Below are 23,606 nucleotides of genomic sequence, written 5' to 3'. Positions count from 1 at the left end.
ACTGAGCTAGCTGACCACAGCTAGCGTACTGTGCATATGTAAATAAAGGGTGACTTAGTGATGGGATCCAACCCCTGTGTCATTCTCTCATCCACTTCTTCCATGTCATGGCTCTAGGCTTGAGGACCTAACCCCTGTTGAAATCAGAGTTGGGCTGAAGAGAGTACTGCGTTAAGTCACCTGCTGAGTGAAGCTGTTTGTGATGACACTGTCACTGTAAAAATGTTATTCTTTGTCCTTAGTTTATTTTGAAGAGAGGTTGTAAAGGCAGAGGTTCAAAAGAGTTTGTGTGGTGCTGGAAAAGCACAACTGGTCAGGCAGCATCTGAGGAGCAGGAGAATCGATATTTTGAGCATAAGCTCTTCATCAGAAGTGGTGAAGAGCTGATGAAGAGCTTATGCTCAAAATGTCGATTCTCCTGCTCCTCAGATGCTGCCTGACCTGCTGTACTCTTCCAGCAGTACATCCTCGACTCTGATCTCCAGCATCTGCAGTGCTCACTTTCTCCCAGAGGTTCTGAAGAGTCTCAGGAGTTAAACCATTCAACAATGGAAGGGGAGTGACCAGTTCTCCCAGTTCAGGTTTATTCTAGTTTGTTTTAGCTATAGCAGTCGCTAAGTATTGTAATCCAGTAGTGTTGCAAGCTTCAGTAAAAGATTCCTGACTTTCTTTGAAATCTCTCTGGATGCTGTTCCCTACTGCTCATAAGAATCTGTGTTTGAGTTTACCTTTTTGCCTAGGGGTGTGTTTATGGGATGTTACTGTATTGCTACAGTTCATTAGTTAAGTAGCTGTATCAGGTTGGTTAAGTTTTCCAATAGTTAAGGTATTCTAAATTCTACTTTCTTCTGTTCAAGTATTAATTGTAGGGTTGAAATAAATTTGTTTGGCTTAACACTGAGTGGTCTGACCAGGTGCATCACTGCCACTTGACCTCTACATTTAAAATAAGAAAAAGTTAGGGTTCAAGCTACTACCTTAAAATATTTTGAGGGTGTCTGGCCTGGCCCATAACACTCCACAAGGAGACTCAGACCGACGCCAACAAAAACAATCACCAAGCTGCTGAAAAGGATGGGTAATGCTGTGGAGTTTTTGTTCCATTTTTCATTTCTTCTTTTACATTTTTAAAGCTGACACACATTACATTGGTTTTGCCATTAATTTTGAAGTTGTATATCATGCCACTGTTAAGTATAGTTAATCTACACAGTAGTAGGTTTCCATTTGAAATCAGGCAGAACTGATTAAACAGTGATCCTGCTATGAGTGTGCACCATTTACATGTGTATTGCCTCTGCTATGCGTCTTGTGCTAAAATCAATGAAGTTTAATTACAAAAGAAAATACCTTGGAATAATTCAACAGTAGAAAAATGAATCAAATTAGGCAAACAGAAAGTGACCAAGTGTTTTCTAATGGAAATCCTTGTGGTGTGACTGTCAGAGGTAGTATCTGACCCCTTATCCCCACCAACTGTTTAAATTGTCAATTTTCAAGAAGGGAGTTTTGGACACAGTTGTGACGACAAAATCCCTCTACTTATACAAACAAAGTTTCTTTTCACTTACTTTTGCAAGATCATATGGGCTTGGAGGACATTGCAATATCAGATCATAAGAACAGAAGTAGGCCATTCAGCCCATTGAGCCTCCTCCTTCATTCCATGGCTGATCTGATTAATCCTCAACCCCACCTTCCTGCCTTTTCACTGTAACCATTGATTCCCTTCCTGATTAAAAATCTCTCTATCTTAGCCTTGAATATATTGAGTGACCCAGCCATGACACCACTCTGCAATAGAGAATTCCACAGATTCATTACCCTCTGAAAAAAGAAATTCCTCCTCCTCTCTTTCTTAAATGTGTGACTCCTTTTTCTGAGATTATGCCCTTTGATCCCAGACTCTCCCACCAGGGAAAATGACCTTTCTGCTTTAACCCTGCCGAGTCCTCGAAGCATCTTGATGATGGAGATGCCGGTGTTGGACTGGGGTGTACAAAGATAAAAATCACACAACACCAGGTTATAGTCCAACAGGTTTAATTGGAAGCACTAGCCTTTGGAGCGCTACCTGCAACCACCTGATGAAGGAGCGTCGCTCCGAAGGCTAGTGCTTCCAATTAAACCTGTTGGACTGTAACCTGGTGTTGTGATTTTTAACTTCAAAGAATCTTGTATGTTTCAATAAGGTTACCTCATATTCTTCTAACTACCAATGAGTATGGGCCCAACCTCCAAGAATCCCTACAGAGTGGGGAAAAAAGCCATTCTGCTCAACAAAAACACACTGACCCTTCAAGGTCTCCCACCCAGACCCAACCCTATCCTAGTAATCCTACATTTCCCAACTAACCTACATATCCCCTGACATTACAGGGTAATTTAGCACAGCCAATTGGTCTAACCTGCACATTGTTTGGACAGTGGGAGGAAACCGGAGCAAACCCACGCAGACACGCAGAGAATGTGCAAACTCCACACAGACAGTCGCCTGAGGATAAATTTGAACCCAGGTCCCAGGCGCTGAGGTAGCCATGTTACCACTGTGCCACCCTGCTTTACTTACCAATCTTCTCATGTTATATGAAGCTACCTCCACATCAGGTGAGGATGATAGATTTCCTTTCCTCAAGAATGCTGGAAGCAGATGGATATTTACAATAATGTTTGCACAATTGCCATTAGACTATGTTTTAATTCCAAATTTTGCTGGAGTTAAATTTCACCATCAAATATGTTGGAATTCTGAACCATGTTTCTAGACATCAGTTTGTGTTTCTGGAGGACTGGAGTACTATTATATCACTGCCTCTAGATAGGTAATAGCTGGAATTGGTTTAGCTCGGTTGGCTGGATTGTTGGTTGGTAAAGCAGTGTAGGTTCAATTCTCATCCCTGGTTTGATGTTACCATGAAGAACTCAACTTTTTCCCTTGCCAGAAGTCTGGTAGCCCTCAGGTTAAATTGCCACCAGTTGCTTCTCTTTAATAAGAGAGCAGCCCCTATGGTCTGGTAAGACTATGGTGGTACACACAAAAATAACCCCAAATCTTCATGTAATTTACAGAAGAAATCATCAGGTTGCCAGTTAATGTAGGTTGATCAGAATCAATCAGTTTGGATGTACAATGCCAAGGATATGAGCCAAATGGTGGAAAATAAAATAGGTGGTTGTTTTTAATTGGCATGGATTTGATGGGCCAAAGGCTTTTTTCTGTTCTAAAGATCCCTATGACTCTAATGGGAACTATTTCTGGAGTCAGTTTCAATCTGCTGAGAATTTAAGATCATAATGATTATCAAAAGCACCTTTTACAAAATTTTATTCAAAAATTGGCAGTCAGTGGACAAGGAAAGGAGACAAGTGTTTTCTGTGAGCAGTGAATATTTGCATTGTTATAGAGCCCAATTATTGTTTCTCCACCTTTAGAGGAGAAAGTGAGGACCGCAGATGCTGGAGATCAGAGCTGAAAATGTGTTGCTGGAAAAGCACAGCAGGTCAGGCAGCATCCAAAGAGCAGGAGAATCGACGTTTCGGGCATGAGCCCTTCTTCAGGAATGGGAAGAACGGTTCATGCCCGAAACGTTGATTCTCCCGATCTCCACCTTTAGAGGCTAGTGTCCCTTTGTATGCGCTACCAGCAATTGCCTATTTGCATTATTAAAAACCGCTAAACCTCATAACAGCTCCTCTTCTGCAAGGATAAATATATCTGCAAGATGTTCATTATTTTAATAACCCTGTCAGACAACAGCTAACTATTGTTATTTCATACCTTTTTTTGCTGGGTTTCAGATGTTAAAGCAGCTTTGGTGGAGAGTGTTTCTCATGCTTCATTTGAATTTTAATAACATTAATGTAATTCATTACTGTTACAATTGCTGGTCAATCACTCTGTCTGTTAAATTTTACATGAACAAAAATGATGAATATGAGAAAGCAATTCAACATACAAACTGATGTGAAATACAATATTCCCTTCACTTTAGGGAAGGTTGGATAAATCTGTTGCAGTTTCATAAGTGTTTGCCTTAAGGTGAGATCTTTCTCAACATTACGATCAAGCTTAATTTTTCTTTTTTATTCGAATCTTTGTCTACTTCTGCTCAACTATTCTGAACATTAATAATTTAGCATTCAATTGCCTGTGGGGACACGGGATTTTGTTACACAGTTACCCTTACAATCTGTGTCAACACAGAAATGCCAGCTTCACTTTTTCCCTTTTCTGAAATTGTCCTGAATTTCACAGTGACAGTTATAGAAGTGACCGGACCCAGTGATGCTTACGTGACCCACTTTGATTTGATTTCTTTTTCAATCGATAGAACACAGCTCTTCTTGTCAAAAGCTTGACAGTGACACTTTTACCTCAAGAATGGCATTCATTGCAGGGTGCTCCACGTTTTAAAATGTTTAAGAAGAATTGTCTCAAACTGTAAAAACTATTTAAGAAAGGACCTGCGCCTTTTTCTTTTGAAGGTCTTTTTCAGCTATGCAGGGTGGTATAATTTAAATGCAAACCATCTTTTCTGAACGATTTAGCTCATAACTTGACTTTCAACCGTGCGTTTGATTCCTGCCCGTTCAGTAATGACTTTTCCATCAAACGACAAATTGGAATAGGTTGTCAGGTAGGACAGACTCAAACCATCCACAGATAATGTTCTAAATGCCTTGGAGGTTTATTTTTCCTGAAATGTAAAATGATTCAGAAATGATAGCCACTCCTAAAATATCTAAATGCTCAGCTGCTATTTTTGATAGTGAATTATGGATTTTCTTTTTTTAAGAAAGGCTTGGTTTGAGCCTGTCTGCTTTTCGTTTTGAGCGTTAGTATGATCGACACAGGGTTTAGCAGAGTATCTAGCTTCCTGTTTGTTGCATTTGAAGAATGTTCAGTGGAAAATATAATGTAGCAAAATCAGGGCAGAGGAAAGTGTCTTTTCCAGTTGCTGGGTACACGCCACAACATTAATGCCAGCCTTCCTGCTTACCTTCTGCTCATCTGAGAGTATAGATTTACTTTTCCATTGTTCTAACATAGAATGAAGATAGAATGCCTCATTTAAGCTTCAACCACTTAAGTAGGACAGAATTGATTTAAACTATATGTAAGCCCATAAGATACAGTGTAGAATTAGACCATTCAGCCCATTGAGCGTACTACATCATTTGATCAGTGCTGATGTGTTTCTCAAGTCCATTTTCCTACCTTCTCCCAGAGGAGAGTATGGAGTAGGGGGTTAGTTGCATGTGTTGAAAAAATTATGATGTAATGATGCCTTAAGGTCATATGCTTCTGGAGAGAGATCTCACGATAACAATTTTCTGAGTTCATGTGGAACTGTTTCTTTTATTCATTTGTGGGATGCAGAGGGTAATGTGTGTATGGAATGAGCTGCCAGAGGATGTGGTGGAGACTGGTACAATTACAGCATTTAAAAGGAATCTGGATGGGTATATGCATAGGCAGGGTTTAGATTAGATTACTTAGTGTGGAAACAGACCCTTCGGCCCAACAAGTCCACACCGACCCTCCGAAGAGCAACCCACCCAGATACATTCCCCTACACCTTACACTATGGACAATTTAACATTTTTGTGCTGTGGGAGGAAACCGGAGCACCTGGAGGAAATCCACACAGAGAGAATGTGCAAACTCCACACAGACAGTTACCTGAGGCAGGAATTGAACCCGGGTCTCTGGTGCTGTGAGGCAGCAGTGCTAACCACTGTGCCACTGTGGCGCCCACTTAGAGGGATATGCGCCAAATGCTGGCAAATGCGACAAGATTTATTTAGGATATCTGGTCAGTATGGACAATTTTGACCGAAAGGTCAATTTCCGTGCTGTATTTCTCTATGACTCTGTGGGCTTCACTGGTGGGGCCAGTATTTATTGCTCTTCACTTGTTGCCCCTTGAGAAGGTGGGGGCGAGCTGCCTTCTTGAACCGTTGCAGCCCACATGCTGTGGATTGACCCATAATGCCTTTAAGGAGGGAATTCCAGGATTCTGACCCAGCGACAGTGAAGGGATGGTGATCTATTTCAAGTCTTCAGCTTAAATGAAGTCCTGCAAACCTTCAAAGTGTATCTTAGTATTCATAAGACAAGAACGAGCCAAATTTAACAAATGGGAAAATTAAAGTCTCCCTCCAATTGTAAAGATGTTGTGAAACTTGAAAGGGTTCAGAAAGGATTTACAAGGATGTTGCCAGGGTTGGAGAATTTGAGCTATAGGGAGAGGCTGAATAGGCTGGGGCTGCTTTCCCTGGAGTGTCGGAGGCTGAGGGGTGAGGTTTATAAAATTATGAGGGGCATGGATAGGATAAATAGACAAAGTCTTTTCCTTGGGGTGGGGGAATTCAGAATTACAGGGCACAGTTTAAGGTGAGAGGAGAAAGATTTAAAAGGGTGGTAAGGGGTAACTTTTTCATGCAGACGGTGGTGCATGTATGGAATGAACTGCCAGGGGAAGTGGTGGAGGCTGGTACAATTACAACATTTAAAAGGTATCTGGATGGGTATATGAATAGGAAGGGTTTGGAGGGAAATGGGCCGGGTGTTTTTTAGAACTAGAAACCCTACAGTGTGGAAACAGCCCCTTTGGCCCAACAGTTCCACACTGACACTCTGAAGAGTAACCCACCCAGACCCAATCCCCCTACTCTATATTTACCCCTGATTTAATAACCTACACTATGGGTAATTTTAACATGGCCAATCCACCTAACCGGTTCACTTTTTGATTGTAGGAGGAAACCAGCACACCCAGAGGAAACCAGCACACCCAGAGGAAACCCATGCAGAAACGGGGAGAATCTATAAACTCCACGCCGTTGCCCAAGGCTGGAATCGAGTCTGGGTCCGTGGCGTTGTGAGGCAGCAATGTTAGCCAATGAGCCACCATGCTGCCATAAGTGCTGGCAAATGGGACTAGATTAGGTTAGGATATCTGGTCGGCATGGACGGGTTGGGCCAAAGGGTCTCATTCCTTGCTGGACATCTGTGTTTTAGAATCCTAGCGACATAAAGAACTGCAGATGTTTGAGATCAGCAACAGGAGAAACTCAGCAATTCTGTCAGCATCTGTGGAGAGAAAGCAGAGTTAACATTTCAGGTCCAATGGCTCTTCTTCGTGATGAAATCATCTGCTTCTCCACCTGAGATTCTCCAGTGATTTCTGGTTTGTTTAGCAAATAGAGAGAGAAATTAGGAAGTCAATCCATTCTTTTATTGGCAGGAATTGCTGTGTATGGTAATTTAAACTATGAATGAATATGGGACTATGTAGTTACCACGGTGAGGCATTGTCTGATTTACTACAATTACAGAAGGTTTTAGTGCTCGTGAAAGCAGGGCTGAGCATGAGGCACATTCAGATCCAGAAGCCAGCTGGCACAGTGGTGTGTGGAGAGTTGGAGGCTTCATAGCAGATGTCATGCTAGTCAATGCAGTTGATAGATCCAAAACTGGAAAGCATTGTTGTGGTTCTGTTCGCCGAGCTGGAAGTTTTTGTTGCAAACGTTTCGTCCCCTGGCTAGGCGACATCATCAGTGCTCCGGAGCCTCCTGCGAAGCGCTTCTTTGATGTTTCTTCCGGTATTTATAGTGGTCTGTCCTTGCTGCTTCCGGGTGTCAGTTTCAGCTGTCCGCTGTAGTGATTGGTATATTGGGTCCAGTATACCAACCACTACAGCAGACAGCTGAAACTGACACCCGGAAGCGGCAAGGACAGACCACTATAAATACCGGAAGAAACATCAAAGAAGCGCTTCGCAGGAGGCTCCGGAGCACTGATGATGTCGCCTAGCCAGGGGACGAAACGTTTGCAACAAAAACTTCCAGCTCGGCGAACAGAACCACAACAACGAGCACCCGAGCTACAAATCTTCGCACAAACCTTGAACTGGAAAGCATATTGAAGTGAAAACCAGACAAAAATAATAGAGGCACACCAAATGCCATTGAGATATTTTCGATGAGGTAGAAAGAAGTTTCATCTATATGAAGCTGTCTGCCATTATTGTGGTTTTTTTAACCTCATTTTTTAAAAAAAGGTTATTGCTCATAACCTGTAGCCAGTAGAAATAGAAGACAACAGTGTTTTAAGCACTGTCACATCTAGGAAACAAGACAACAGTAGCCACAAAACCTAGATGACCAGATAGAAACAGATGATTTTGACAGTAAATACTGGTCAGGAGAAAGTGAGGACTGCAGATGCTGGAGATCAGAGCTGAAAATGTGTTGCTGGAAAAGCACAGTAGGTCAGGCAGCATCTAAGGAGCAGGAAAATCAACGTTTCGGGCATGAGCCCTTCTTCAGGAATGAGGAGAGTGTGCAAAGCAGGCTAAGATAAAAGATAGGGAGGAGGGACTTGGGGGAGAAGCATTGGGAATGCGATAGGTGGAAGGAGGTTAAGGTGAGGGTGATAGGCCGGAGTGGGGGTGGGGGCGGAGAGGTCAGGAAGAGGATTGCAGGTCAAGAAGGTGGTGCTGAGTCTGAGAGTTGGGACTGAGACAAGGTGGGGGGGAGGGGAAATGAGGAAACTGGAGAAATCTGAGTTCATCCCTTGTGGTTGGAGGGTTCCTAGGCGGAAGATGAGGCGCTCTTCCTCCAACCGTCGTGTTGCTATGGTCTGGCGATGGAGGAATCCAAGGGCCTGCATGTCCTTGGTGGAGTGGGAGGGGGAGTTGAATTGTTGAGTGGTTGGGTTGGTTGGTCCAGGTGTCCCAGTGTTCTCTGAAACGTTCCGCAAGTAGGCGGCCTGTCTCCCCAATATAGAAGAGGCCACATCAGGTGCAGTGGATGCAGTAAGTGATGTGTGTGGAGGTGCAGGTGAATTTGTGGCGGATATGGAAGGATCCCTTGCGGCGTTGGAGGGAAGTAAAGGGGGAGGTTTGGCGCAAGTTTTGCATTTCTTGCAGTTGCAGGGGAAGGTGCCGGGAGTGGAGGTTGGGTTGGTGGGGGGTGTGGACCTGACGAGGGAGTCACGGAGGCAGTGGTCTTTTCGGAACGCTGACAGGGGAGGGGAGGGAAATATATCCCTCATGGTGGGGTCCGTTTGGAGGTGGTGGAAATGAAGACGGATGATACGATGTATTTGGAGGTTGGTGGGGTGGTAGGTGAGGACCAGTGGGGTTCTGTCCTGGTGGTGATTGGAGGGGCGGGGCTCCAGGGCGGAGGAGGGGGAAGTGGAGGAGATGCGGTGGAGAGCATCGTCGATCACGTCTGGGGGGGAAATTGCAGTCTTTGAAGAAGGAGGCCATCTGGGCTGTGCGGTGTTGGAACTGGTCTTCCTGGGAGCAGATGCGACGGAGACAAAGGAATTGGGAATATGGGATGGACTTTTTACAGGGGGCAGGGTGGGAGGAGGTGTAGTCTCGGTTGCTGTGGGAGTCGGTCGGTTTATAGTAAATGTCCGTGTTGATTCGGTCGCCCGAGATAGAAATGGAGAAGTCTAGGAAGGGGAGGGAGGAGTCTGAGACGGTCCAGGTAAATTTGAGGTCGGGGTGGAAGGTGTTGGTAAAGTGGATGAACTATTCAACCTCCTCGTGGGAGCACGAGGCAGCGCTGATACAGTCATCGATGTAACGGAGGAAAAGGTGGGGGGTGGTGCCAGTGCAGCTGTGGAAGATGGACTGTTCCACATATCCTACGAAGAGGCAAGCATAGCTGGGGCCCATGTGGGTGCCCATGGCAACTCCTTTGGTTTGGAGGAAGTGGGAAGATTGGAAAGAGAAGTTGTTCAGTGTGAGGACCAGTTCAGTCAGTCGAAGGAGGGTGTCAGTGGAAGGGTACTGGTTGGTGCGGCAGGAAAGGAAGAAGCGGAGGGCTTTGGGTCCTTCGTGATGGGGGATTGAGGTGTACAGGGACTGGATGTCCATGGTGAAGATAAGGCGTTGGGGACCGGGGAAGCGAAAATCATAGAGGAGGTGGAGGGTGTGGGTGGTGTCCCCAATCTAGGTGGGGAGTTCTTTGACAAAGGGGGACAGGACCATGTTGAGGTATGCGGAGATGAGTTCGATGGGGCAGGAGCAGGCTGAGACAATGGGTTGGCCGGGGCAGTCAGGTTTGTGGATTTTGGGCAGGAGGTAGAAACGGGCGGTGCGGGGTTGTGGGACTATGAAGTTGGAGGCGGTGGATGGGAGATCCCCTGAGGTGATGAGGTTATGGATAGTCTGAGAGATGATGGTTTGGTGGTGGGAGGTGGGGTCATGGTCAAGGGGGCAGTAGGAGAAAGTGTCCGCGAGCTGGCGTTTAGCCTCAGCGGCTTAAAAGTCGGTGCACCAAACTACTACCACGCCTCCCTTGTCCGCAGGTTTGATAGTAAGGTTGGGGTTGTAACGTAGGGAGTGGAGGGCTGCATGTTCCGAGGGTGAGAGGTTGGAGTGGGTGAGAGGGGTGAACAGGTTGAGGCGGTTAATGTCGTGGCGGCAGTTGGCTATGAAGAGATCGAAGGCGGGTAAGAGGCCAGCACGGGGTGTCTAGGTGGATGGGATGTGTTGGAGTTGGGAGAAGGGGGCTTCAGAGGGTGGGCAAGAATCCTGGTTGAAAAAGTAGGCGCGGAGGCGAAGGCGGCGGAAGAATTGTTCAATGTCTCACTGCGTGTTGAATTCGTTAATCTGAGGGCGTAGGGGAATGAAGATGAGGCCTCTGCTGAGGACTGATCTTTCATCCTCAGAGAGGGGGAGGTCTGGAGGGATGGTGAAAATACGGCAGGGCTGGGAGCTAGGACCTGGTGTGGGGCTGGAGCTGGAAGTGAAGGCGGGGCTAGGCGTGGAGGCGGGAATCGGGGCGGGGATGGAGATTGGGGCGGGGGTGGGGTTTGGCGTGGGGGTGGGGTTAGGTGTGCGAATGGAGATCGGTCTGGGGGCGGGGCTAGGCGTGGTGACGGAGATCGGCATGGGGGCTGGGACACATGCGGTGTGATCGTTGTGCAGGTGAGTGATGTCATTGGGGGAGGAAGTGGCTGTGGCGGCGGTAGAGACGGTGTTATTCCTGATAGCTGTGGACCCCACGGAGGCCACGAATCTGCCGGCGATGGTCTTCCTGGTGATTGTGGAGGCGGTTTTCTGGGCGGCGATCGCGTAGGCTGCAAGGTCGGTGATGGAGGAAGTGATGTCATGGATCGTGGCGGCAGTTGCTGCCGCGGATGCTGTAGTGGCCACGTGGTTAATGGCGCCAGAGTGATTTCGGAGGCCGATGGAAGATTCTGGAACAGTTGAGGAACCACGAGTGTGGGGGTAAGTACATGAAAGTTTTTGGTACTTACTGTCTTTAATTTCCAATATGGCTAGGAAGAACTGTTTGTTTAGTGTATGGATTCTTCTGAGGATGAAGAACAGCAGAGGTCCTTTGCAGGTCTGTGAGAGTGTTGTCCTGAGCTGGGGCTGCAGGGAATGTAGGTAGCGACGCATGGCTGCAAGGGTGGAGCGGAGGATCCGGAGGGAGGTCTGTTGCTGGAGGCTTCGGATTTGTTGTAGGTACTGGTTGTCTTGGTTGGGTCCAAATTTTGTTGGTCTGAACGTAGTACGAAGTCTGTGCGGGGTCAGTCAGTTCTGTAGGCAGGTGCTGAGGAAGGAGATGTGGCTGTGGTAACGAGTCTGTTTGAGAATGTGGCTGAAGAGCTTCAGAACAGAGGAGATGACCTCGGGGGTGAAGTGAGAGAGAGACTCACTGAAATCCTTGTAGAGGGAGGAGGAGAGCTTCTTCAAGGAAGGCATCCTTGCAAGATGATTCACAGGAGGTTAAAATCTTCTAGGAGAAAGTAAGGACTGCAGATGCTGGAGATCAGAGCTGAAAATGTGTTGCTGGAAAAGCATAGCAGGTCAGGCAGCATCCAAGAAGCAGGAGAATCGACGTTTCGGGCATGAGCCCTTCTTCAGGAATGAGGAGAGTGTGCCAAGCAGGTTAAGATAAAAGGTAGGGAGGAGGGACTTGGGGGAGGGGCGTTGGAAATGCGATAGGTGGAAGGAGGTTAAGGTGAGGGTGATAGGCTGGACCAGTTCCAATACCGAACAACCCAGATGGCCTCCTTCTTCAAAGACTGCAAATTCTAGCCAGATGTGATCGATGATGCCCTCCACCGCATCTCCTCCACTTGCTGCTCCTCCGCCCTTGACCCCTGCCCCTCCAATCGCCACCAGGACAGAACCCCACTGGTCCTCACCTACCACCGCACCAACCTCCATATATATCGTATCATCATCATCATTTCCGCAACCTCCAAACGGACCCCACCACCAGGGATATATTTCCCTCCCCTATCAGCGTTCCAAAAAGACCACTCCCTTCGTGACTCTCTCGTCAGGTCCACACCCCCCACCAACCCAACCTCCACTCCCGGCACCTTCCTCTGCAACCGCAAGAAATGCAAAACTTGCGCCCACACCACCCCTCTTACTTCCCTCCAAGGCCCCAAGGGATCCTTCCATATCTGCCACAAATTCACTTGCACCTCCACACACATCATTTACTGCATCCGCTGCACCCGATATGGTCTCCTCTATATTGGGGAGACAGGCCGCCTACTTGTGGAATGTTTCAGAGAACACCTCTGGGACACCTGGACCAACCAACCCAACCACCCCGTGGCTCAACACTTCAACTCCCCCTCCCACTCCACCAAGGACATGCAGATCATTGGACTCCTCCATCGCCAGACCATAGCAACACGAAGGCTGGAGGAAGAGCACCTCGTCTTCCGCCTAGGAACCCTCCAACCACAAGGGATGAACTCAGATTTCTCCAGTTTCCTCATTTCCCCTCCCCCCCATCTTGTCTCAATCCCAACCCTCAAACTCAGCACCACCTTCCTAACCTACAATCTTCTTCCTGACCTCTCCGCCCCCCCACCCCCACTCTGGCCTATCACCCTCACCTTAACCTCCTTCCACCTATCGCATTTCCAACACCCCTCCCCCAAGTCCCTCCTCCCTACCTTTTATCTTAGCCTGCTTTGCACACTTTCCTCATTCCTGAAGAAGGGCTTATGCCCAAAACGTTGATTTTCCTGCTCCTTGGATGCTGCCTGACCTGCTGTGCTTTTCCAGCAACACATTTTCAGCAGTAAATAGTGGTCAGCAAATCTCGATGAAGAGGAACATTAGACAGTGTTCACACGGAACACTGGAGCAGGTGTTTGTGTTCTTTGTGACCCAAATGAAAACCTCCTTCAAATCAACACAAAGCTCAAATGCATAAATTTAAAAGTAGAAGTTTAGATTATACTAAGATTCAAGTCTAAAGAGAATGGAAACGACTGAACCCATTTTACAGAATCAAGTATATTCACCTCGCAGCAGGAGAGCATGCTCACCATTGAAATTGAAATGCAATGTGCTAAGGAAGAAAGGAAATTAAAATCTAAAGACTTTTCTAAATTTATTCTTAGGACTAGGTAAATTAAAAATTGAATACAATATTACATTAAACACAAATGCAATGCCAGTTTATTGCTTCATTTCACGAAAGGCACCATGCCACGAACCAAGAAAATGAAGGCAGAGATTGAAAATATGTAGCAGCTATAGATTATTTCACTGATTGCAATACCTACGTAATGGTGCTCAGGTATGAGCTCTGTTCCCAAACCAAATGGGGACATTAGAATCTGTGACAGGAGCAGCAGCTTATTCTCAAACAATGAGAACTTCCACAAAAGTTGATAGGTGGAACCTAACCCTGTCTCAAAGATTCCTGGGAATGTTTGGGAAAGTGGGGAAATTCATATCAAACTTACATGCAGTTAATGAACCACGGAGAGAACTATTAAGGCAAGGTCAGCCATGAACCTGGGATGTCAGCCAGAGAAATATTTTCAATGGGATTAAGAATTTGTTAACTTCTTTCAAAGTATTAGCACCTTATGGCCCACAGTTGCCAACAATATTAGCTACAGATATGTCATCCACAGTCCTGGGAGCAGTTTAGCTACAAGATCAGGAAAATGGAAAACTTAACCCAGTGCATTCTGCTGCAAGGCCTCTAACAAAAATAGAGAAATGATTTCCTGGGATTGACAAAAGAAACCTTGAAAGTAAATGGGTATGAAAGAGTTTCTTGATCTATGTTAAGGGGCTAAGTCTTAAAATTCTAATATGTCATGAGGCTTTTGTTAAAAAACGAAAGAACAGCAGATGCTGCAAAACAGAGACAAAAGTAGAAATTGCTGGAATAGCTCAGCAGTTTTGAAATGCCTGCTGAGAAACTGAGTAAGGGTCACTTGACCCGAAACATTAACTCTGATTTCTCTCCACAGATGCTGACAGACCTGCTGAGCTTTTCCAGCGATTTCTACTTTTGCCTATGATCTTTGTTTCAGACTGAAAATAAAAACTAATGTGTGCAGATTCCATTTCACCTTCAATATTTTACACTGTATTTGATTATAGAGAACTCGAGCACAGAGACAATACAAGGGAAATGTCAAACAATGGCAGAAATGCTACTAAGAATAGCTTCTAACAAAACTGGAGAACAAGACTCGTAGGTGATAGCAAAGATAGAAGTGTGTACATCATTGGCAACAAATCACTTACCAGCATCAGAGATAAATTGGAAGAGATTAGAGAAGCTCAAAGGGGAAATGAAGATTGTCTCCAGATTGGAAGATATTGCACAGATGGAGGGTCAGCATAAATCCCCAGCAACTTGTGATTAACAAAATACTTTGAGCAAAGAAAACATTGCATGATGATAGAAGATTTGATCATCTTCAATGAAAAATTGGTAATACTTGAAGCACTTCGAATTGATATTTCCGAAAGACAATGTCAAGGTCATCTTGGGAAATCGAAATGTTGCAGAAGAGCCAAACAGACATTTCATTGACTGATTTAATTGAGGAATTAATATCTTTCTGCCTAATTTTCACTATCAGCAGTCAGTAACAGAAAGAATATTTAATAACATTCAGTTCCATCAAGGCCTTGGACTGGTTTGGAACAGACCTGTTTGAATAAAGGGAAAATATTCATTATTATTGACCACTACTCAAGGTGCATTGAGACAAATTAATAGCACAGTATCATAGCGGACCCGGTGACAAAATCATTGAAACAAATCTATTCGGTTCATGGTATTCCTGATTGTGGTTGTTTCAGATAATGAGCAATGATTCACAAATAAGCAATTTGGAGAATTTATCAAAGAATATGGGATCAGTTATGTTGTGAGTTAACTGATCACAGGCAAACAGATGGTGAAGTGGAAGGAGAAGTCAGGAGTTTGAAGGAACTTCTGAAGAAAAAAATGACAATTAATTTTGCTACAGATCATCTCCATTGCTAAATCTACTATCTCCTGCAGGACTGTTTTGAGAAGCAGACTGTCGACAACATCTGAAAAAATTGAAACCTCTGATTGCTGTGAGAAAACATGAAGTCCAAAGGGGAAATCACACCAGGAACTCTGTTATCAAGAAAGGGAACCACCGATTCTTCAACCAAAGGACAGAGTGCTGACTTGAGAAGGACCTATTGCTCAGGGTCCTGAACAGCTAGATTATATTTGGAGGAAATTACTATAAGGGGAAGTATTCTCGATGAAAAAGTCAAAATCATGGATATATTCCATCCAGGGTAATGAAGACTTGTACCTCAGTGAGCCACAGTGAAATTGTTTATTGATTGAAATGGAGCAGTGGGACGTCTTCAAAGGTCTAATGCCATCCTTTGAATTGATGCATACTCTAAGATTTCCAGATTGTTTTACTGCTACCATGCTGCTAATCCAGTCTGTAGGAATTGCCACTTTCTTGATTACTCCCTTTCTTTTCCAGCTCCTGATCTTGATCTTGCTCTTTCAAGCTGGATTTGAAGGCAACTGGAACTCCCCTTGGAGATGCTGAGTTGGTCTCACACTCCTTTCCTTTAGGTTGATATTGGACAGGAAGCCAGCTAAGACCTGTCAAAACAGCCTTGTGTCCCTTTTTTTTTAGGATACATTCATCTGGTTCCCTGTAAACACTAAAGCTTTTCTCGGACCTGTCGATTTAGAATTTAGATGTGTTGTGGTTCTGTTCGCCGAGCTAGGAATTTGTGTTGCAAACGTTTTGTCCCCTGTCATTGCTTGTCATGGCAACATGAATTCGACTGGGACAACACTGCTATTATAGGACAAGCCAAACAGAGACCAGCCAGGGAATTCCTAGAGGCATAGCACTCATCCACAGATTCTATCAACAAACACATCGACCTGGACCCAATATACCGGCCACTGCACCGGACAGCTGGAACTGACAACCGGAAGCGGCAGAGACAAACCACTATAAATGCCGGAGGAAACATCACAGAAGTGCTTCACAGGAGGCTCCCAAGCACTGAGGATGTCACCTAGAAAGGGGATGAAATGTTTGCAACACAAATTCCCAGCTCAGCGAACAGAACCACAACAATGAGCACCCAAGCTACAAATCTTCTCCCAAACTTTGAATTTAGATGTGTTTCCGTTAAGATGAATGGGTTTTGCTTAACGTTCAAAATTTGGAACTGCAGATCTTCTCTCCTCTCATAACAATAGGCTCTGAGCTTAAATTATCTTAACGGGATGAGCATTGTTCCAACATCTCACTTAAAATGTGTCTTTAATGATTTCACGTTTGTGTCGCTATACTGAGCGACTCCATGCAAGTTGGTAATACTCATGTTGTTGCAGTTAGCACCAATGTCTATTTGACTCTTCATATGTATTTGATGCTACCTTTCCTCATTGATCATTCTGTCAGTTTATAATCTTGAAAGTGGGTATTGTAGCCTCTTCGATGGTGTAGAATGGTTAATCAGAAACACCACCAGACACCTCTCCATGTTGCTTCTTTCCCCAAGGTACATCCTGTATTCTGACCTTAATCTTTCTGCTAGACCTTCTGCAAATATCTCTTTCCTCCAGTTCATCTCATTCATAGATAACATTTGTAGAAAGTTCAAAATAAGGCTTCAAGACTTTTAAACATTTATCCTGCCCTCCTCAATGAGGTCCAGGTTGCAAAGCAGGTCTTTCTGCAGTGTAGCTGACACAGTCAGCTCTCCCATTTGTTCAGGGTTTCTCTTTGACTTTGTCAATCTCAGAAACTCGGAGAAAGTGAGAACTGCAGATGCTGGAGAATCATAACATCAGAGTCATAGAGATGTACAGCATGGAAACAGACCCTTCGGTCCAACCCATCCATGCCGACCAGATATCCCAACCCAATCTAGTCCCACCTGCAAGCACCCAGCCCACTTCCCTCCAAACCCTTCCTATTCATGTACCCATCCAGATGCCTCTTAAATGTTGCAATTGTACCAGCCTCCACCACAACCTCTGGCAGCTCATTCCACACACGCACCACCTTCTGCGTGAAAAAGTTGCCCCTTAGGTCTCTTTTATCTCTTTCCCCTCTCACCCTAAACCTACGCCCTCGAGTTCGATACCACCGCCCCCACCCCCCCGCACACACCGCCCTAGGGAATAGACTTTGTCTATTTACCCTATCCATGCCTCATGATTTTATAAACCTCTATAAGACCACCCCTCAGTCTCCGACGCTCCAGGGAAAACAGCCTCAGCCAATTCAACCTCTCCCTATAGCTCAAATCCTCCAACCCTGGCAACATTCTTGTAAATCTTTTCTGAACCTTTTCAAGTTTCACAACATGCTTCTGATAGGAGACCAAAATTGCACACAATATTCCAAAAGTGGCCTAATCAATGTCCTGTCCAGCTGCAACATGACCTCCCAGCTCCTGTACTCAATACTCTGACCAATAAAGGAAAGCATACCAAACACCTTCTTCACTATCCTCTCTACCTGCAACTCCACTTTCAAGGAGCTATGAACCTGCACTCCAAGATCTCCTTGTTCAGCAACACTCCCGAGGACCTTACCATTAAGTGTATAAGTCCTGCTAAGATTTGCTTTACCAAAATGCAGAACCTCACATTTACCTAAATTAACTTCAATCTGTCACTTCCCAGCCCATTGGCCCATCTCATCAAATCCTGTTATAATCTGATTTAACCTTCTTCACTGTCCACTAACTTTGGTGTCATCTGCAAACTTACTTACTATACTTCTTATGCTCATCCAAGATATTTATATAAATGATGAAAAGTTGTGGACCCAACACTGATCCTTGTGGCACTTCACTGGTCACAGGCCTCCAGTCTGAAAGACAACCCTCCACCACCACTCTCTGTCTTCTACCTTTGAGCTAGCGCTGTATCCAAATGGCTAGTTCTCCCTGTATTCCGTGAGATCTAACCTTGCTAATCAGTCTCCCATGGGAAACCTTATTGAACTGAAGTCCAAATAGATCATGTCCTCCGCTCTGTCCTCATTAATCCTCTTTGTTACTTCTTCAAAAAACTTAATTACGTTTGGAGACATGATTTCCCACGTACATAGCCATGTTGACTATCCCTAATCAGTCCTTCCCTTTCCAAATACATGTCCATCCTGTCCCTCAGGATTCCCTCCAACAATTTGCTCACCACCGACGTCAGGTCTATAGATCCCTGGCTTATCCTTACCACCCTACTTTAACAGATGCACCACATTTGCCAAGCTCCAGTCTTCCTACACCTCATCTGTGACTATTGATGAAACAAATATCTCAGCAAAGGCCCCAGCAATCACTTTGCTGGCTTCAGAGTTGAAAAGTGTGGCACTGGAAAAACATAGCAGGTCAGGCAGCATCCAAGGAATAGGAAAATTGACATTTTGGGCATAAGCTGTTCATCAAGAATGTGGGTAGGAAAGGGCACAGAGAGATAAATAGAGATGTGGGTGGTAGGCTGGGGGGATGGTAGCTGGGAAGGCGATAGGTGAAGTGTGATTGTGATAGATCTGTGGGGAGTGTGGAGTGGACAGTTGGGAAGGAAGATGGAGAGGTTGGACAGGTCAAGAGGGCGGTACTGAGTTGGAGGGTTGGAATTGGGATGAGGTGGGGGGAGAGGAGATATAGCAATTGATTAAGTCAATCTCATTAAATTTGCCACTGAGACGAATAGAAGCTCTAACTCTGTCCTGCATCAACTTTCAACTTCACAGGATAAGAGCTTGGAAAATTCACAGCTGCACTGAACCACCCACAAGAAGCAAGTTCCAGGCTAACGTTAGTTCCACCAGTTCCTACAGTAACTGGCTCAGTCATAATTCTCACAGTGCACATAGGTTTAGCTGCATGTCTCTAACACCAGGTTCCATGCATGGTCTTTAATGCCTTCACCCTAAACCCTACATCAGAGGGCACACAATGAAGGCCAGTCACAATGTACAGTATGTCCAGGCATTTCTCCAGCTCTGACCCCACTCCCCTCCCTCACATCAATCACATAAAGGAAGTGGTTGCAGATCAACTTGATACCTTGCCTGAAGCCTGTGATCCAAACTGGGGCTAAGGTCTGGGCTGGGATTCTGACCTTTGTGCTTGCCAAGGTGGAATTGGAAGAGTAGAAGGTTTTGCGGTAATCATAGAAACCCTACAGTGTGGAAACAGTCCCTTCAGCCCAACAAATCCTCTGAAGAGTAACCCACCCAGACCCATTCCCCTACCATATTACTCTACATTTACCCCTGACTAATGCACCTAATCTACACCTCCCTGAACATTATGGGCGGTTTAGTATGGCTAAGTCACCTAACCTGCAAAGCTTCAGGAGGAGACCTGCACAAACACAGGGAAAGTGTACATGTTACTTCCAGGTAGTTGCCTGAGGCTGGAATCGAACCTGGAGTGCTAGTACTGTGAAGGCAGGAGTGCTAACCACTGAGCCACCATGCTACCCATTTTGTATCAGCTCAAAATAATGAGGAAGCATAACTTTCTTGCAGATCATTTAACAAAACCTGAATTTACCAGTGGAAACAAAGAACAGCAGAGCACAGGAACAGGTCCTTCGGCCCAGCAAGACTACCCTAACACACGATTTTTTCCTAAACTAAGAAACCTTTGCCTGTATGCAATCCGAATCCCTCTATTCCCTGCCTATTCATATATGCCAAATGCCTCTTCAGCATTGATATTGCAGCCACATCCATCACCTCCACTGGTAGGATATTCCAGGCACTTGCCACTCACTGTGTAAAAAAAACCCTGCCTTTCACCAATATTTTGAACTTACCTCCTGTTATCCTAAACCTATGTCCTCTGGCAATTGGTGTTTCTACCCTGGAAAAAAGACTTTGACTATCTATTTTATCCATGTCTGTCATAATTTGGGAAACTTCTATCAGGTCGCCCCTCATCTTTCGACATTCACTTGAAAACTTGTGCATCTCAGTGAATTTGTAACACTTGTTTTGTCTTTCCCAAACATAATAGTCACTGTAATGACAAAAGCAGCAGAGTTTAATATTCAAGTCTTATACTGCTCACCAGCTGCATATTGCATGTAATGAGATACCACAAGTGAAGGTGTCTATTTGCTCAGAAAATGTAGTAGACATTGGAACTGAATTATAGTTCCTGGCGAGTCATTCCCTCTTCATGCCTCCAAGTTTCTGCCCCTTTTATCCCTTCTCTGTCCTCAACCTCCCTCTAACTCCTTTTTCTTCCTCCAGTCCTCCCTATTCCTCTCCCTCCTTCTCTCTGATCTCCTCTCCTTGAGCTGGTTCACTGCAGCTCGCTCTTTCACATTTTCATCATCTGTGACTCTTTGCTTTTGTAGTACAGTTGTCCTGTCCTGGTCCATCTCATAGGTGTGTCTCCTGGTAGATCGGTTAACTAATTTGAACTGTACATCCACTAGGTAAATTTGAAGAGGAGGAAGACAGATTTTTAATTAGTAATGGGTTAAAGGGATGGGGGCAGGAAAGTGGGGTTGTAGGAAAGTGAGAGGAGATGGACCTCAATCACATTGAATGGCAGAGCAAACTGGAGAGGCTGAACAACCAACTCCTGCTCCTAGTTCTTATATTCCTGGATAAAAATAAAGAACTGAGAATGCTGAAAATCTGAAACCAACAAGAGGTGCTGGAGAAATGCAGCAGGGTCTGTGGAGCAAGACGCAGAGTTAATGGTTAGAGTCCAGTGACCCTTCTTCGGGACAGCTCTCACTCCGCAGATGCTGCCAAACCTTAGCGCTTTCAGTTTGCGTTTCTTGTTAAGTCATGTTGGTTTTCAGTCAGAACGTAGCTAAGTACAAAAGGATTTCAATTGTTGCCAAAGCCTAGAAGAGCAACTCATTATGTGCCAATTCCATGAATAAATGTAATCCTCAAACACACACATTATGAACCATCGTGTTCAATGACCTATGTTCAGACCTTATATAAAAAAACAAATCTATGCATAAACAGAGAATGTGCCAAAGCGAATGAGGAAATGAGACACACAACGTTTGAAGTTATTAACATTATAAATTGCTTGCATTTGCATAAGTTAATAGTTAGCTTGGCTGATGCCTAATAACTCGAGGAATGTAAGCAATCAGAAGCTAAAACAGGTTTCACAATACATCTGCCAAATTCTCTGTTCGCAAAATAGTACCTTTTAATTTCACAATATTGGGAATGAAACTCTTTGTGGTTCATTTAGAGAAAATCCAGATTTTCTGTGATGTACTCTCGCCAAATATTAGCAAATGTTGAAGATTGCACCCCCTTTGATGTTTGCATTGGCAAATGCTTCACTTAATGTCTTGGTGAGGACTGCCACACACCAAGAGTAGTAACTAAGTTCATGTTAATTGGTTAAATGGAGTGCCAATCCAGTATGGGGCTGGCTTAGCTCAGTTGGCTGCATAGCTGGTTTGTGATAAAGAGTCATATCGACAGTACAGAATCACTTCCTGCACAAGCCAAGGTCATCTTGAAGGTCTGAACTTCTACCGTTAGCTGAAGTGCTGTGACCCTCAACTTAGAACTCAGTACAGGCCCTTTACCCCTCAATGTTGTGCCAGCCTTTTATCCTACTCTAAGATCAGACTAACCTCCATATCCTTTATTGTACTATCATCCATGTGCCTATCCAAGAGTTGCTTAAATGTCTCTAATGTATCTGACTCTACTATCACTGCTGGCAGTGCATTCCATGCGCCCATCACCCTCTGTGTAAGAAAACTACCTCTGACATCTCCCCTCAACCTTCCTCCAATTACCTTAAAATGATGCCCGCTCAGGATAGACATTTCCGCCTTGGGAAAAAGTCTCTGGCTATCCACCTTGCCTATGCCTCTCATCATCTTGTACACCTCTATCAAGTCACCTCTCATCCTTCTTCACTCCAATGAGAAAAACCCTAGCTCCCTCAACCTTTCTTCATAAGACATACCCTCCAGTCCAGGCAGCATCTTGGTAAATCTCCTCTGCACCCTCTCTAAAGCTTCTTTCCTATAATGAGGTGACCTCCCTAGCCATCTAACTTTCTCTCCGAGAGAGCAGCCCTCAAGGACCAAGGCAACTTTACTGAACCACATTTGATGTCAGCTCATGTGTTTTCCAGGCTTCCTGAAAATCATGAGGGAAAGTGCGGTAGCAGCAATGTTCAGGAAGTGGTGCTGAATCAATTTTGAGGAAATCTGTCAAGGCTCTATAGATCAATATTGACAGGAGCTTTCCTACCTGCTTGTGAGAAATTATTTATCTAAAATACTTACTTTCCACACTTTTCAGAGTTCACTCTGTCCACCTTTTGAGTTTTGCTCGATCATATCAGCACAGGTGCCATCTATTTTTGACTCAGATGAGGACCAAATGGTCAGCACCAGCACCAGCATGGCACTATAGCAAGGAGTTCATCTCAAAGTCATGGGACATTCACCCCTCCTTAAAGCACAAAATCAACTCATTCAATCTCTTGGCGATTATGATGATTCCACTATGAAGATTGGTCAGTACATAGTGTCTGCATCTGCTCAATGTTCTTCCTTTTCATAGTTCCCTCCCCAGGATTTGGCTCCAATGTTCCAGCTATAGCCTCCTCGGTGCCATATGCAACTGAAGCATAACATCACTATTTTTACATCCCATTCCCCTTGTAATTAACAATCATACTCTACCTGCTTTCCTTAGTCTGGTTTTCATGCTGTTCTTGTTCACTAATCCTCTGTGATTCCGACACTAGGACACGCAGATCCCTTTGCGTCTCAGAACTCTGTAATCTCTCACCACTTTGACAATGTCTTTTTTATTCTTCCTGTCAAAATGGACAATGTCACATTTTCCCACATTATATCTTGTTTGCCAAGATCTCTGTCCATTCACTAAATCTATCTACATTCCTTGATGATTTATACAAATTACAACTTGTTTTCTTCCCTGTGTTTGTGTTGGCAAAGTATTTAGTGACCATATCTTTGGTCCTAGTATCTAGGTAATTTATATGAATCATAAAAAGTTGATGGCACAGCACTGATCCTTGCAGCACATATAATTCAGTCTTGCCTGAAAATAAGTCATGAATGTCTACTCTATTTCCTGACTGCAAACCAATCCTTCTATTTATACTAATATTTTATTCCTAATATGAGCTTTTATTTTTTGCAGTAGACTTTAACGTGGCACTTTACCTTCGAGAAGTTTAAATACAGTAGATCTGCTTATTTCCCTTTATTCATGGCAGGTGTTATTTCATCAAATAATTCTATTGAATGAGTTAATGATTCCCTTT

This window comes from Hemiscyllium ocellatum, chromosome 19 (genome assembly GCF_020745735.1).
Source record: "Hemiscyllium ocellatum isolate sHemOce1 chromosome 19, sHemOce1.pat.X.cur, whole genome shotgun sequence".
Classification (NCBI taxonomy): domain Eukaryota; kingdom Metazoa; phylum Chordata; class Chondrichthyes; order Orectolobiformes; family Hemiscylliidae; genus Hemiscyllium; species Hemiscyllium ocellatum.
This window is presented reverse-complemented; position numbering follows the sequence as displayed.